The sequence below is a fragment of the Melanotaenia boesemani genome, chromosome 17 (assembly GCF_017639745.1).
Source record: "Melanotaenia boesemani isolate fMelBoe1 chromosome 17, fMelBoe1.pri, whole genome shotgun sequence".
Classification (NCBI taxonomy): domain Eukaryota; kingdom Metazoa; phylum Chordata; class Actinopteri; order Atheriniformes; family Melanotaeniidae; genus Melanotaenia; species Melanotaenia boesemani.
The window spans coordinates 28,745,286-28,763,072 of NC_055698.1; the positions used below are offsets into that span (position 1 = coordinate 28,745,286).

Sequence of the window (17,787 nt, forward strand, 5' to 3'; positions counted from 1 at the left end):
TACTTTCACAAACCTGTTCATGTCCTACAAGCAGTGTGACAGTGTTTTAGTCAGAAAATTATAGAAAAATTTATATTTTATTCACATATAATATATATATAATATATATATGGATGGATGGATGGATGGATGGTGTTATGTTTATGGTTCACAATAAGTTTTACACCTCACATACATGTAATTATATTTAATAAATAATTTATTTTAATTTGTTTTATTAATTAATTACATTTACTTTAAATTTATTTAACTTTTAAATCAATATTTTTTTATCAGTTACCGTTTCAGTTGATGAAAAATTAACTTCGTTGTACAGAAAGAATTAAAATTTATGCTATGGAGTGCAGGACTACACTTTTTTAAATTCTCCTCAACTTCTCTGGGCGTTCAGGAAAATACTACGATGGTATTAATGAAAAATCCCAGGTGGATAAATAAGCAGGAATGAGCTCGTGCTCCAGGCCAAAAAACCCAAACAACAAACAAATAGAACAAAAAACGCAATTAATTTTATTTATTTATCTGCATTAAGCCTGGTGCACATTTTTCACTTGTGTCCACCAGTTAATGAGTATGACTAATCATTTTGGTCAGCGCATTAGCTCCAGTATTAATCTGCAAGGTGATATTTGCAGCAGTTACAGGTGCGCGTGTACCGGTAATTCGCCTGCGGTTTCGAACGCGGCTCAGCCAATCAGATGTGATCATTACAACTATCCGCTTCAGGATTGGTTAATCATTCCAGTACTTTGGGAACGCAAACGTGGTTAAATGCCATATTATCCAATCAATGACTTGGCTACGGAGCAGAGCGGAGCTCTGTGAGAGTAGTTTCTGTTAGAGGCAGAGAGAAAGCTGCATCAGCCGCGTACGCGGAGCCTCGGAGCATCACGGGGAGAGTGCTCAGACATTCACCAGAAAGACAAAACTGAAACAACTTGACAACAGTCGAAAGATTATTTTGTAAACGCGTCCTCAAGCTGCTTTTTATATCTTTCTTTTTTCCTTTCTTTCTTTCTTTTTGTACTGAAGGGAGGCAGAGGGTAAGGATTCACTGCGGCTAATCGATTCCCCTCTCCAGACCCGGGAATTACAATAAAAAAATGTAGGTGACACATTTACGTCCACAATCCTGGAATCGCCATAGGACCCCAGCGATGACAACAAAGGTAAAGGAGAAATCTTTCTTTTAACACTGCGTGTTTAGGAGACCCAAATTTAAAACCTGAATGGGCATTTCCTGATTTTAACCCTGTAGAACTTCAGTCACATGAATTAAAAAACGAAATTGACAAATAAGTGTCGTTATTTTCATCACATCATCCTCAGTCTACATTTCAGACGTTTTGTGGTTATGAACGGTTTAAATTAACTTAAAAAGCGTCGGCGATGCCACATTTTTTTTTCATTGGGACGCATGTGGGGCACTGCAATGCTTACGAGTTGCTGGTGAGCCTTTGTCTATTTATTGTAGGGGGGGATTCGGGGGGAATCCGCATTTAAGATCAATTTATACGAGGCATTGTTTCCCTTTCCTTTTCTTCAACGGGGAAAATGGTGACGGGTGCCGCATCTATAGGATCAGCATCCTCTCTGTGGAACCCATGCGTAAAGAGGGGGGAAAATGGAGAGAGAGAGAAAGAGAGAGAGAGAGAGCGAGAGAGAGACAGGTATTTCGCTTCCTTCATTATGTCGGTTTTGTTGTGCTGCAGTGTGGTACACAGAGGAAAAGCAGGTAATATCATGGGCAGCTCTCTTATCCGCTGCTATACAAGCATACAATACAGTAACGTCTCAGCATAATGCAACACAATCCTCCCATTTTGTGTCTTCTGTGATGCTCAGAATGCAGCTGCAGCATCATCCACACAGTCACATAGCTCCTTTAAAAACGGCAGTTAATTGTAGTTTAGTTGTTTTATTGAATTTTTTGCATGTATGCGCTATGTTAGTCATGAGAGACTGCTTAAACTTGTAGAATCCACAGACACTCATACATGATTTGCTCCAAAGTTAAGCACAGATGCTTAATGAATGCTAATGCATCATGCAAATGCAGAAACACTGCAAACTAACTCTGCATTGCTGCCTCATGGACTCACAGGTGCTGGCTAGCCTTACCTGACTTACTGTACTTTGCGCTTGTGTGAATTTGTGGGTGTGTGTGTTTGAGCATTCAGGCATGTAGGTGTCTGTGTAGGTGCATGTTTGTGGATGATATCACCCTGCAAGTGGTTGCAGGGCTGTGCGTGGTAGAGGATGTCTTTTTTAAACAGGGCTTTTAGAAAAACACGCCTACACCTGTCTCACCTGGCTACTAAAGTGATCCACCTTAATATATGTTTTTAGATTTAGCCGAATCAAAACAGGTGTGATATGTTCACCTGCAGCAACCAACAATGGATAACCTGTTTTGTCTGATTAACTGCCCAAAAATCATATTAAATTTGCTATAACAGGAGAATTTGACCCCTTAGAGAGGATCAGTTAAATTTTAGAATAACTGGCACAGATGACAGGACATCGTATCTAGTTATTTGAAGCACTGATGTCAACATTTGGCCAACTTCTGATTAGGCATATAGTCACATTTGACATATTGGCCAGGGTAGCTTTGGTCAAATGATGCTGCAGGCAGTTTGCAATTTATATTTGCAAAATTCTGTTTTTGTTCTGCCTCGATTTGCTCCTCACTTACTCCGCTGCTATATTAAATGAGACTTACAGTTTGCACGTCCCATCACAAATTCTCAGGCAACTACACAAGACTCATGCAAGTAACTTATTTCCTAATGAATTAATATTTGGTGTCATTTTTGCTGAGTAAAGACAAAAATAAAACCCACGACACCACCCAGTAGAGTGTACGCCCTACATACGGATGCTAAAGTCCTCTCCACAGCCGACTCGCGGCCATTTGCTGCATGTCACTCCCACTTTCCTAACTGCACTTGACTGTCCTTATTATGAATAAAGGCAAAGTCTCCTACAGCTGAAGCCATAAAATAATTTATTTTATTAAAAAAGGACAGAATACTACACAATCAAACAATCCAAAGTTAAAAAGCATGTCAGTTCACATGTAAATCATGTGATTAAACTGCTAAATTGCTGTTGTTTTTACAGTTTAGAAGCTGAAATGAACTAATAGTTGCCTTTTTGGACAAGTAAATTACTTACACAGTTCAGTGACAGCAGCAGCCAGCGTGAGGGTTAAACCTGACCACACTTACAGAGGACGTGCTCTGTTTGAGTGAGGGGTGTAGCTGCGGGTATAGATTTGTTGAGCACTACAGCTGAATGATCACACTTTGAAGCTGGTTGTGTGCCTCTAGACGCCTACCTTTGGGTGAAATCAGCAAGTTGCCACCCACTCTCTGGGGGCCGTTGAAAGGCATTTTGGGAAATGCTGGGAATCACGGATTGAAGTGGAAGCAGGTGAGAGAGTGTTTAGCAACTTGATGGCAGATGCATTGCACATCACAAAAGAGATGATATAACAGTGTTCTAGTATCAGAGGGAGAGCGTGCTTTAAAGCGCTCTGTATTGTGCTGTTTATATTTATTTCAGTTATGTAGTTTAAGGTCTTAGAAGGTGGTGCAGTCAAATATTTGAAATCATCATCCTTTCTTTCATCATGAGTGGCCCAGGCTCATTTGGGGATGTTGGGCCGAGGTACTCATTCCCAGTGTTCTGGAGGAGGTGGATCGTCTGCTGCTCCATCATTCATCGTGGTTGTTTTGTGAGTCAGTGGTGATTAATCTGATTGTGGTGTTCAGGCTCTCTGTGTCCCCCAGATGAACGGCCTTGACTGCCCTTCCTGAAGTTGGGAGAGTTTCCGTTCAGCTTGTGGAGAGTCTCAGGTGTTCACGTCATCATCAGAGGCGAGGGTTCATGGCCGATTCTGAGCACACAACGAGCTAAAGGAACAAACGCTATTATGCTGCAGAGTGACTCCTCCACCTGGTTCAACAGCTGTAGGTGTATTCTGGAGATTAGATTCAAAATGCTTATTCTAAAACCATCGTCATTCAGTGACGCATATTTCCTGGAACTAGGGATGCCACCATTATAGATTTTCTTGCTAAAATTATTATCACAGAAATAATCAGGATTTTAGGATTTATTAGGTGTTTTTGTGTTAATTTCACATAACTTTAAATGTGTCAAAATCACACCAACACTCCTTACAGGCTTTTAAGTCCTATTAATATCTTTTGATGCCAACATAACAGAATATTTTTGTAAGCAGTTAAAAAAATCCTACATATTAACTCTGGATTTCTCAGAGAAAACTAAGGGAAAATGTTACAGGACCTCTATCTGGACTTTGGAGGCTTCTCTCTGGAAGCCACATTATAGAAATGGTTTAGGACATTTTTTTTCAACCTGAGTAGAGAATTTAGAAACACAGAAAAACATCTAGCTAGCTTCGACTTCCAGCCCTCCAGCAGAATAGCTGCTGTTTGAGACATAATATTATAATAGTGGAAATAGAGAAACATAATCATATATCTGTAATTAAATACAATTTCTTCTACAGATCACTGCACACTGATGACAAAAAGTCATCAACTTCAAGCAGAGTAAAAAGTTTGTATTTTTCATCCGTATAATGTAACATTCATTGAACACTGCTGAATGCATCACGTAGTATATACTTAAAAAACTGCAAACAACACAATAACATTTCATTTCAGCGTTACATTATGTAATGTGCATCATTTAACCCAGTAACTAAACTTTTACCTTTAATCTAGTGTAAAGAGCTGGGGGTTATCCTATAGATTTTCCCTTTTAATGCACCACAAATGCTCTCTTTGGGCTAGTTAATGGCAGGCACAGCCCTCGGCCCTGACTGTGTCCCACAGAGACACCCACACACCCACACAAAACAAAACTGCAGCTAACAAGGAAGAATTCATTCTGAAAAAGGCAGCATGTTATCAGTTAGTTGGAACTGGTTCAGTTTTGCAATCTCAGACCCAGGACAGTCTGTTTCTTCTTAAGTTGGTAAAACAACTGATTTATTTCAGCCTCTCCATAGGCATGCCGTCAAGTGGGAGAAATGACCGCGGTCAAGTGAGGCGACACTTACAAAATTTGCTCGGTTGTCTGAATAAGTTTGTTTTATGAAAATAACCAAAACCAGTCCTCCCTCGCTTTCCCCCCACCCATCATCACACATCACACTCCAGCATTATAATACCTGAAATATATGTAGCACTGCTGCAGCTTTTAAACAACATTTCACACATTTTAGTTTAATGCTTCTTGTTCTTTTGCTCACAGAAGATGTGCTTGAATAACCACATTTAATTTTTTTTACACATTGAGGGCTTGATGTCAGCTGCAGACTAGTTATTGCCTTAACAACTGTGCTGATATATTGTTTTTGTTGTTTTGCTGTCCCAATACTACACTGTATATACCCTTGATATAGGGCTGCTCGATTATGGCAAATATAATAATCATGCTTATTTTGATTGAAACTGAGATCTCAATTATTTAACACAATTATTCATTCTTCACTTTAATAATGTGAATTTTTATCCGGAGAGAGAGAGAGAGAGAGAGAGAGAGAAAGGCAGCCAGTGTGACATTTGAAACCTTGTCTGTGGTCATACAGACTAGTTTCTTTCCACCCAGGTCCCACATAGCTGTTATTTGTCTCAGACCAGCAGCTATGTTCTGCCCAGTGTGATCTAGAAGAAAGACGTCTGGAGACATTTGGTTTTCACGTTGAAATCTGCATCGATGAAATGTAGCGTGACATTTATATACGGCTCCATGGTACAGCTTGACCATTGGTCCATAGCGAAACATTGGACTGTAGCCACGTCCTTCACAACACCCTCACGACACTCATCATACAGGGCAGGGAGAGGCACTCGACTAAAATGGTGACAACATGGCAGTGATATAATTTATCCAAAGTGTTAATGAGTTTCTTAAATCCCGGGTTATTCACTGTGTTAACTGAGCACTGGTCTTTGGTGAGAAAAATAAGTTCTGTTTGTTTATAACATTTGTCTCTCTGTGTCTCTGGGAGCTGGTGGATTATTTAGTCGCCACTCTTCAGTCTAACTTGAGAGGTGTTGGTAACTCGCGTTAAATAAAACCAAAGCGGTTGGGGCTGTGGGACAAGTCTGCAGCGGAGCGCAGCAATGTCAGTGGCGCTCGATTTGCAAGTTTTGGCTAAACTGGTTGATTCAACCACAAGTGCAGATGTTTTGTCTGAGAAGTCTGAAAGATACGCCGTCAAGTGAGCCATCATTCACGACTGGAATTTTGCTGTGCACTGGACCACAGTGAGAAATACAGCTGTCTACAAGATGCAGAAGACAACAGCTGCCCGCCCACAAACTCCAGCTGAGAGGCAACTAACATCAGGCGAATCATTTTCACAGTGTTTCTGGAATGATGATAAAGGATCAGGGTGGAAAGAAATCCCAGATGCTGCTGTGTTATATCGCTGAAGATATGAGGCCTCTTTACACGGTGGAAAAGCTCGGCTTTATTCATGTTGTCCACAAATTAATGAAAAAACATTTAGTTTAATGTTTTTGAAAAGCTTAATAGCTTTTAAGAAAATAAAAAATGGATTAAAATTGGAATTTGAATTTGGTGTGTGTTAAGTTTTGCCCTAATTTTGCAAGACATTACAAATGGCGTACAAGTAAAGTAATGAGAATACTTGCACGGGTTTTGTGGTTTCTTTCTATTTCTGTGGGTTTGTTTATAAGTTTTTATCTGCATCACGACCATTCAAGTGAACTGTCTTTTTAACAACATTGGAAAATAAATGGAAGATAAAAGAAGAAAACTGTTTGGTCTTGAGGTGGAATCAAGCTCCCCTTTCAAGTGGGGAAGCTGCACAAATTAAGGCAAAACTAGACAGAAAAAACTGCTGCCTTTCTGCTTGTTTATAGATGTCTCCAGCTCTGCACAGGGCCGCCACATGAACAGATGTTTTAAGTTTTTTATTGTAAAGCAAAGCTCTGTTGCTTTGCTTCATTCACTGAGTCCACTGATTAGCTGATAATGCAGGTTGCTGTATACTGCTTTTTATGGTCCGTGGGGCCCAACGGCCCCGCTGTCTCAGGGGGGTTTGTTCTAGTTCGTCATACTCCATGGCTTGGTTCGTGACTATTTCCTCTTCTCCACTTATTTTCCTAGTTTGACTTCACAGTATGAAAAAATCTGAGATTTTTTTCTTTAGCTGTGTTGCCCAGCCTTACTTCTGCCACACACAAAAATCTTTTATAGAAATCAGAAAAATAATTCTGGGGATGGGGGAGGGGTGTATAAATCCATGTGCAGAAGAGAATATCATGCAGATACACAGGATCATTTAGACAAATGTGCCTTTTAGTAATAACCACCTGGCAACATTAATAACTGTTTAGTTGAGCCAGTGTTGTGGAACTTTGTGTCTAAAGTTATAGTAATTTGGAGTAAAATCAGCCAGCATAGTTGAGAACATGCAATTCATTTGTCCTGGTGACCTTTGACACTGCAGCTGTGATGCACACATCCATGTAAGAGAGGAACGTGGTCTTGTTAACCAAAGGAACTTCATGGAGGCATTATTTACAAGATGGCTACCAAGTGGAGAGATTTGCTTCTAGATGATCTTTGTTCATGCACGGTGATCAAAGTGGTCACAGATGCTGGCACAGATGGCTGAACAAAGCACAGCAAATAGGTTCACGTGTCATTTTTCTTATTTTATTATATTTGATTTATTTTTATATTTATTTGATTTCAGCACCTTATTCTAATTTCACTTGGCTTCTTATTTTTCTATTTTATATATCTAGGGATGCACGATAACCATTTTTTAAAAAACTGATACTTATAACTGATAACTTTAAGCTACTAATTGCCGATACCGGTAAATAATAACTGATAACAAACACACTTAAGATCATGACATCAATACTAACAAAACCTAAAAGACTTTTAACTTTATTTCATTCTTGTTTATATGAAGAGACATGCCTCTCAAACATTTTTTAAAGATATCAAACAGAACTATTTGATAAAATGTGTGAATACATTTGGTGAAAGCATCATACTTGGATGGAAGGCACACATTAGCAAAGTAGCAGCGGCTCGGCATCGTAAACCGTGGCTCAAGTGATGAATCAGATGAGAAAAGCCTCTGTCCTTGACAAGAGCTGGTCGTCAAGCGCCATCATTTACATTATTAAATCTTCAAAAGCCTTAGCCCGTCGGTCATGTCTGACAAATTTCTTGGATGTCTCAAACACCTCACTGATGTCTGTTAGTACTGGTGGCTTCTTTACAGTTGGCTTTAATTTTTTTGCATCTTTAGAAGCCCGGCGTCCTCATAGTCTTTCAAAATTCTGTCGAAACAATAATTATGTTTCAGGTGACTTTGTAGTATTGAAGCTCGTGCTACTTTTCCCTCCTTGTGGAACTTGTTTGGAACAGTTATTACAAATAACCAGCAAACTGTCTTCTTCAGAAACTGAAGAATTCACACACTACCGATGCCATGTTCTCTGTTTTCAGACGTAAACACGCTGTGCTTCATGCTAGTGGTGCTGCATTCACGGGGTGATGGAAATTCCCCATTCCCACGTTTGCTAGTCATGCTTCCAGCCTTTTCAAGTTCACGCTTCTATTGCAATTTGTCGAAAAATCCACTGGATGTCGGTTTAAGTCAGTAACTCAGTCAGTTTTCTGGTTAGATAACAAATTAAAAAACTACCAAAACTATGACTGAGTTTTAACATGAAGGGTTATTCTTACATTTTTCAAATCAGAAAGATTTTGTCTTTTTATGCCAACATCACATGAACGCAGCATTCACTGTAGACCATTCAGGTCTCATAGTATAAGTGAAGCACTACTGTGCTGACAAAAATATACGACGTGATAATTTCCTGTTATCGGCCCGATAATTATTGGGCCGAGTTATCGTGCATCCCTATCTATATCCTTTTCTCTCACTGTAAGACATTGTCTTAAGGAGCACTGCAATGCAGTAATTTCCCTCTGGGGTTAATAAAGCATTTCTGACTCGGATATGTGTGATAAAACTGGCTCAGTCTGACCCTGACAGCATGATGCAGCTGATGGATGGCAACTGGTTCACGGCCAGCTTGTCAGGATGGAGCTGATGTTATTTGTTGTGAAGTCAAAAGTATGTTGTCATAAATAAAATTTAACACTCATTGTTTGACTTAGAAAGACATTTCATATCGAACCAGACTCCACTAATCCAGATGTTTGAGACAATTTCAGGTACTGTTTTTCTCCTCGACGATACTGGAGCAGATCTGAGCCCATGTGGCTGTTTAAGTGGCTGCATAGAGAAGGGATGTCACGGTTACAGATTTTCTTGGTACAATTATTGTCAAATAATTATAAATTTGTGATTATGAAAATTAAATAATTTCATAATATAATTATAAATGTGTAAAATCACATGAAAACTCCTTAAAGGTTTTATTTAGCTCTGTCTACTGATGCTAACATAAGAAAATAATATAAAAGAAAGTAAAGCAAGCAACAAGTCTCATTCCAACAAAATCCTCTATTCTCTATAAATACATACTAAATACTACATATAAACTCTGGATTTCTCTCAGAGAAAACAGCTGGAAAAGCTGCAGGTCCTCTACCTGGACTTGGGAGGCTTCTTTCTGGAAACCACAATTTAAAAAATGTTTTTGACATTTCTTTTCAACCTGAGTAGAGAATTTAGAAACATCGAACAAGCTTTGACTTGCAGCTGTCCTTGAGCAGAATATCTGCTGTTTGAGACATAAATAACATTATAACAGTGGAAATAAATAAACACAATCATAAAACTGTAAATAAATGCCGTTACTTCTATAGGTTGTTGCACATAGATGAAGAAAACGCGTATCAGCGTGCGCTGAGTTGGTTATTTTTGAACAGTGAAACTATGCACTAAAAGATGCATTTTGGTTTTTCTCGTCTGTATAATCTAACATTAAGCTGGTGGGTATCTTGCAGGATGTGAAACATTCATAGTGTTTCCTCTTTGCTCTAAGTTTGTATGTCGTGCTTTACAGGCTGGTGAGCCATAATTTACAGTAGGTGCATTTCCATTACCCCAGAATTGCACAAAACCTAAACATTGCAATAAAAACAGGTAATGGAAACGCCTTCATTTTGAAAAACCTCTCAAATATACGCTTTAATGAGGTGGTTTTACAGATGTTTTGATTTAGCAATAGATTGCAAAAGTGTAATGGAACACTTTTTACGCATATACACGTTCCAGGATGTGACGTAAGGGGTCATGTGACCAGTTCTTTTCAAGTAAAGATGGCGTGGTATGAGTAGACGCAGGAGGAGACATTATCAAGTAAAAAAATAACTTCCATTCTTGATAGCAAACAACAACGAAATGCAAGAGTTTTACAAAGAAATAGAAATGTCCTTCCTCCTCAAAGTGGAGTCTCGAGGGACGAGATTTTACGAGAATAACGGCTATTGTGCTAAACACCCTTTCAATAGAAACACCTGCAAATGCTTTTATTTAGCAAAAAACAGTACTGGAAACGCAGCTAGTGACACCCTCATTGACAAAACGTGGCTCAACAGCCCCCTATGATGAATAAAAACAATGGATCCATATGTATGTGTTTGTGTGTGTGTATCTATCTATCTATCTATCTATCTATCTATCTATCTATCTATCTATCTATCTATCTATCTATCTATCTATCTATTTATATAATTTTTTTTTTTTTTTTTTACATGCACAATATTACAATAATGGTGTGTTTCACTTGGCATCAGGAATTAGTCACTGAATCTATAATTAATCTGATAGGAGATGATAGATTTGCATTTTGATTGTTGACATTAAAAGGAAAATATTTTTTAATCCATCTTTTGAGTCATAAAAATGAATTTTTTCTGTCTTTGGACAGCTTGTGAAGCACACCCCTGGTTCAGGAAACTTTGACAGAAGCTTTTTACTCTTTTACTTTGCATAAAACAAAAATGACTGGATAAAGAGAATAATTGCGAATAACAGTAATAAATTACAGGAATATTTTCTGGTGATAATGTTTAACTACAAATAAGTTCAATGTTTTAAAATCAATTAATGAGGACAAACCAATGAGAAAAGTAGGGAATATGATGTCCTGATATATTAAATGGCAAAATACTTATTGGTACATTAATTTCTACCAGTGTGATTTATCATGATAGAAGCATTAAGTTACATGACTCAGATGTAGTTGCTCTTCCCTGAATTTGTCCTGCTTCCTGCCTTTTTTTCTGCATGATGAGCGCTGTGCTATGAGAAGAAATTTAGGTCAGCAGCAGATACATTACAACAAATTGAGTTTGAAATATCAAATCATTAAAATAAATATAGCTACAGCAACCAAGGCTATCTAAAAAAAAATTAACCAACTAATTAATAAGAAGTACATATGAGCAGACTGGAAGTGATTTCAATACAAAAATAGAAATCAAATTGGAGACAAGGACACTATGTACATATGTACAAACCCCTTATGTACAAATACATAAGGGGTTTGTCATTCACAAGCTAAGTCCACCCTAAACAACTCTTGTTTACTGTCTTTTTTTCAGTCTAAATAAACAGATAAGTTACTAAATGAGCATCATGCTGTAATGAATATTGAAATGTTTACTGAGGTAATAAAGAAGGAAAGATGTAGGATCATTTCCTCATAAGTCTGACTTGCTATCACCCTTTGCAGCTTTTAATGTGCAGATTAAAGGTAATTTTACATATTTTACATTTCAATCTATAAATAAGTTTTCTAGTAAATGGTATGTGATATTACACCTGTCTGATTATTTAGTAGAAAAAGGTGGGACCCACTGAAACAGTGATATCCGTACAACTTGTTCTGTTTATCTAAACCAGGCACTTTTTATATGCTGTTAGCTCCATCAATTACATTATTGGAACAAGCTAATCTGTCATCTTGACATAACTTTTTGTTTCATTTTACACAAATCCCACTTGGCTCAGCCTCGACTGTTGCTGCAAACAGTGTTTGTTGACTTTGTTTTGTTGATGGTGCTGCTTGAGCAAAGCTGAGTGGCCACCAAGTGCTGCAGTTCTGACTGTAATTATTTACCAAGAGGTTAGTCATAGTGCTCAAGCCTGGCGCTGTGTACAGGCAGCATAGTGAGAGCTGAAAATACCCCTCACCGGACCGACACCTTCCAGTTGGCTGTGAGGGAGGTGCAGATCTGTCAGGCCCTTTTTCTGTTCTCTCGCTGGCATATCCACCACCTTCAACAGACTGGACTGTGTGGCAAACATGCCTCTGCTGAACTTACATGACTGAAAAACACCATGTCTAATTTACACCCTCTGAAGCTGTCACAGATATATTGCACCTCTTTTTCCATGAAAACAGAATAATTATCACATAGATCAGATGGACTGATTATCCAGCTGATAGTCTTTTGATAGAAATGCTCAAAGTGGCTTCACAGGTCATCAGCTTTGGAACTGACAGCAAAAAAAATATGTTTGAATGTTAGATGTCTCACAATAATCCTCATTCATAGTGGCTGTCACTATCTGCTTCACAGTCACCATGAGAGCATGTGGTGTGAGTGCATGATGTAAATAATAATATCATCTACATATTGCATAATAAGTCTGGACAGTGACGCCCCTCCCAGTATTAACTTTACTCTGTAAACTCAGCTCTCACTGCATGGCCCGGGGACCAGAACCGGCCCTTCTGGGGGTCCGATCTAGCCAACAGAGTGAGTTTGGTAAATGTGAAAATGACACAGAAAACATGAACCCCTTAATGCCTGTTTACAGTTATATAAATACAAAATAAATTAATTAAAAAATAATAAATATTTTTAAAAATAATATAATTAAATAAATAATAAGAAATATCCACATTTGTACATAGTAAATAAATAGAAATAAATCAATAAAATATAAGTAATAAAACAAAGACTGCAAACTGTTGTAAAGTTGTGACTCAAGGTATCAAGGGGTATTAGTGTAATTTCTTAAAAATAAAAGTATCTGCAATTCCTAATTTGTTCAGGCAAGGTTTTGTTTTTTAATGTTCAAATATACTAAATTTACAAGGCAGGGGGATAACTTGTTATACAGTTTATATGTTCTAACTCAATAGATATGACTTCAGTTTTTATTATGAGGTGAGTCAGTTGGGGTGGAAATTTACAGATATGTACATTTACAACAACCTCTGGCTCTTGAAAAGTTATTAAATATGATTAAGTGATTAAATCTTCTGTAATTTGGAAGATCAAAATAATCTAAATTATTATCTAAATAATAAACTGAGACAAAATGCTGTTGAAATTGTGCAAAAGTTTCTCAAGAAATTGAAGGTTGTTCATAAAATGCTCCACAAAAGTACAGTTTATTAAATGTAAATGTCTTGATGATGTACTTTTTTGCACTAAAATAAAGTAAAAAAAATATGAGTTTTCATGATGTATAAACTGTTAGTTAGTTACTGATCAAGTTGTGCAGGATGTGGCCTCTGAACTGAAATGGGTTTGAATCCCCTGTTGTTTTTCTTTAAGGAAGGAGCCACAGCTTTGCAGTGTCCATGTTCTCTGCTGCACTCAGTGGGTTTACCATGAACCTTTCCCTCCTCTTTCCACTTTAAGTTGCTTTTAGGTTGATAAAATCATTTCATTTCTCATGAACTGAGATTACACTGACTGAAATACTCAAATACACGAAAAAGGAGCCTGGCTGAGTCAACGATATTTGGACAATGTTTTTCTATGAGAGACTTGAAGGAGGATGCTGTTTTTATGTAGCACAGTTTGATGCAGGGCTGAGGTGCAAATTGAACTGGACCTGGTTGAACATTGAGGACAGAGGTTAAGGGAGGTCAACACAGCCTATTAAAAACAAGGTTTTGTCTTTTCCCTTATTTTTCCTTCTCAGACTACAGCAGAATGCTTCTAAAGGTGTTTAGTTTCTCACCTTTTCACACCTTCTGAGTTTTCAGGTATGTGCTAAATGTCCACTTTGTTTGCTCATTTGTGGGGTTGAGCATAGCAGACACACACAAACACAGACTGGATGGAGCAGAGAAATAAGTTTAGTTACTCAGACAGAACATTGTAATCTGGGAATTCCTGCTTTACAAATGAACAGCATTCCCTCTCCTGCTTGAAAAAACACACATTACACCCCACCGTGCAGTGTGGTGGAAAAAGACCAGTAAGTGCTGTATCCTGGCACTAAATCTTGTCGGAGCAGCAAACCAGGCATCCTAGCATCAGCAGATGGAAAGTAGAGTTTTCATTTCAATTCAGCTTTTTTTGTATAGCGCCACTTCACAACAATGTTGTTTCAGGGCTCTTTACAGACAAATCAGTTCAAGCCAATTCATAATAAATAATAGACTAGTTAGAAAAAAAACAACAGATGGCATCAAGTCTTCACTTTGATCTAATCCACCATCCTGAGGATGCAAGGGGCGACAGTGGAAAGAAAAACCTGGAAAAACATGGAAGATAAGAAGCAGAAAGATGAAAAGGAAGAGCTTGGTGCACCATAGTGTCCCTCAGCAGTCTGAGCCTATGGCAGCATAACTGAAGGATGGATAACAACTCCTAACTATAAGATTTATCAAAAAGGAGGGTTTTAAGCCTGATCTTAAAGATTGAGAAGGTGCCTGCCTCCAGAACCCAAACTGGGAGCTGGTTCCATAAGAGAGGAGCCTGACTGCCTCCCATTCAACTCTTAAAGACTCTGGGAACCACAAGTAAACCTGCAGTCTGAGAGCGAAGTGCTCTGTTGGGAATATATGGAACTATGAGATCTTTGATATTAGGGCTGGGCGATATGAACCAAATCTTATATCTCGATATTTTTTACCTGAATCACGATATACGATAGATATCTCGATATATTTTTTTTGTCAAGTAACCAAAAACACAGTTCTAATTTACAGCCTTTAGTGCCAAATATACTTTTATTAAGGATCAGCAGCACATGTGCATTAAAGCAGCTGACTGAAATTACAGTACCTTTATATTAAATTAAATACTCCTAAAACAAAATAAATTAAAAATACTTTTCAATGACCATAACAAAAATACAGCTGTGCAAAATGCAAAAGAAAAGATGCTTTTAACTCAAAACAAGCTATCTCGATATAAACGATATTGCTTCCTTCTATATTGCGTCTGATAAAGTCTCGATATATTTGAAAATCTCGATATATTGCCCAGCCCTATTTGATATAGTGGAGACTGGTCATGGAGGGTTTATGTGAGAAGAAAGAATTTTATTTTATCCTACTGTAGATTTAACTGGGAGCTAATGAAGAGAAGCTGAAACTGGATAAATATGATTTCTCCTAGTTCTCATCAGAACTGCAGCATTTTGGATCAGCTGGAGACTTTTCAAGGAAAATTTCTGTTTGTATGTAAGGATAGCAACCTTTAAGATGGCGTCATGACGGGAACAATTGTAAAAATAATGTGTTGAAGTGGTTTAAAGGACAGGAGTCCTTCTGATATGTATTAGGCCTGAATGATTTTGAAAAAGAAAATCTAATTTCAACCTAATTGCAATTTTTCTGAGCGAGTATTACAAATAGGTTTGTGATTTAGTCTTTTGAATTCCAGCTTTGTGCTCGCACAGACATATATATATATAACGGCTCTGTATTATCGCACAAGGGTGCAAAGCTAAGATGCAAGCTGTGGCCAAATCAGTGAAGCCTGAAGGTTACATTTCCTCTAGAACAGGTTTATACTTGTAGTAAAAATTAAACAGTGTGATGTTATTTATCCTATTTAAACACCTCATTTCTCTTTACATGATTTCTGTACGGAGTCTTACCCTGATGCCTGTGCAGACAGATGCACACTCCCTCCAACCAACAGCAGAGAATTAATGTCAGACAATATGTTGCTTCAGCCACCTGAAAATCAGACAGAATCCTGGTTTTTTTTTTAACACTCGTTATACTGAGAACTTTCTGTCATCATTCATGTCAGCTGTCATTGTAGGAATTTCAGAGTCGTATTACAGCCTAAAATGGATCCAGTATTCTTTGTAGGTTTTATTAATGCCATTACATTATCTGAGATCTGAACTATAGGAATATTTAGAGCGACTCCACTCATTAATACGATCTTTAGTCAGCACTTTTTTAGAAGTTGGACTGCTGTCTGTCCTCCGTGTTTTTTGTCTCAGCGTTTCAGTCATTTATGGAAAATTAGTCTGTGATAATGGTTTGAAAACGCATCGTGACTTCACAGCTGATTGTGGCTGTCACATGATGTTTAAACAGCTGTTGCACAAGAAAACGGCAGAAATTATGATTGAAGAAGTGGATTTGTAACCGTGGACGCTGCAGGTTTTTAAGTTCGATCAGGTGGCGTGTAACATGAAAATGAATCAAAGCCCTTTGCAATTAGCTAATTATAAAATTCAGTTTAGATTTAAAAACAATAGTTTTTTCAGCCCTATTGTGCATCTTGTTAGACTTGAATATGACACCTGCTTCCATGTTGATATGAGATATAAATTAGTCTGAGCAAATACCAGAATTAGACCCTCCGCCGTCACTGCAGTGGCATTTCTGTGCACGTCAGAGCAGAAGAAAAGAGACATGTACTATGTTCTTAACAATGTCAAGGACTTGCACAGTTCTTGGCTGTTCAAACAGCAGTGGAAAACTTCAATTGTGGAATAAAAGTGAGTAGAAAGAACACAGAGCTTTACTTCATGAAGACTGGTGGGAGTGTGTGCACATCACGGCTCAAACAGAGCAGAGGCTAAATGCTGTTGTGTAAATAAGATGCATGACACGGTAAATTTTGGTCAGCAGTTGTCAATGTCACAATAAAATCTATCTACACATGTTGCTGTCAGTCTTAAGATGGCACAACGGGTCGCATATACTGTATTACGCAAGTAAAAGGTAATGGATTGACAGTATTGCAGATAGTAAATGGTTAATTTGGGAGATATTGTGAAATATAACGTTGTTTGCTCTTATTAGGGCAATGTTGTGATTAGAAAATAAAAATAATTTGGTCAGTAACACAAACAGATCACATACAGGAATGTTCTGCTGTCTAAAGTCTAGTTATAACAAAACTATGTCGAATACTGACAAAATATTCCCTTGTGGATATTAAAATCGGTTTCTGTAAGATGAAGCTTGGCTTAGATTAATGCACTAATATGAAAAACAGAAAAACTTTGAGATTGCCAGACCGACTTTGCAAGATTGCTCAACACACAAAACAGATCCACCTGTATTTCCCTATTGCATGCATGTCAGCTGGATACCTAAAAAGACATAATCACAAGCTGAGTTTACTGACAAATATGAGCTTTTCTGATGGAAAAACTGCTGCTACAGACAAATAGCAGGGCGTCCTGGATCCTTCTTACAATATAAGCACACAGATACTTTTTATGAAAAAATACAGAGATTTTTATTCTTTTTTTTCTTTAAAATAATCTTTTCTGTTTGAGTGTCTGAACGACTAACCTCAGTCCTGCATATACTGCATGTTACAGTAGGTCAGATGCCTCTGAAGTTCCACATCTTTGCTTACAGAATCCGTGTCTTTAGTTTAGTTTGGTATGCAGAGTGCAGGTTTGGTCACTTCTCACTGCTGGTCAAAGCCAGTTTTTCCAACAACCAAAACACTGCACAGAGCCCTTTCTCTGAAAGTTGCCAGAGTTTTGGTTGTTTTCTACACTACAGTACAGTACACTAAAACACTACAGGCGTGTGCATG

At 37.9% G+C, this 17,787-nt stretch overlaps 1 protein-coding gene across 1 annotated transcript in view; it reads left to right on the forward strand.

The window, feature by feature from the left end:
- The first annotated feature begins 855 nt into the window (after nucleotides 1-855).
- LOC121656612 (protein shisa-7-like) overlaps nucleotides 856-17,787 on the forward strand; it is a 58,864-nt gene continuing 41,932 nt past the window's right edge. The window contains exon 1 of the mRNA XM_042011695.1: nucleotides 856-1,169. The gene's annotated coding sequence lies outside the window, so the exon portion shown is untranslated. The remainder of the gene's footprint in view (nucleotides 1,170-17,787) is intronic.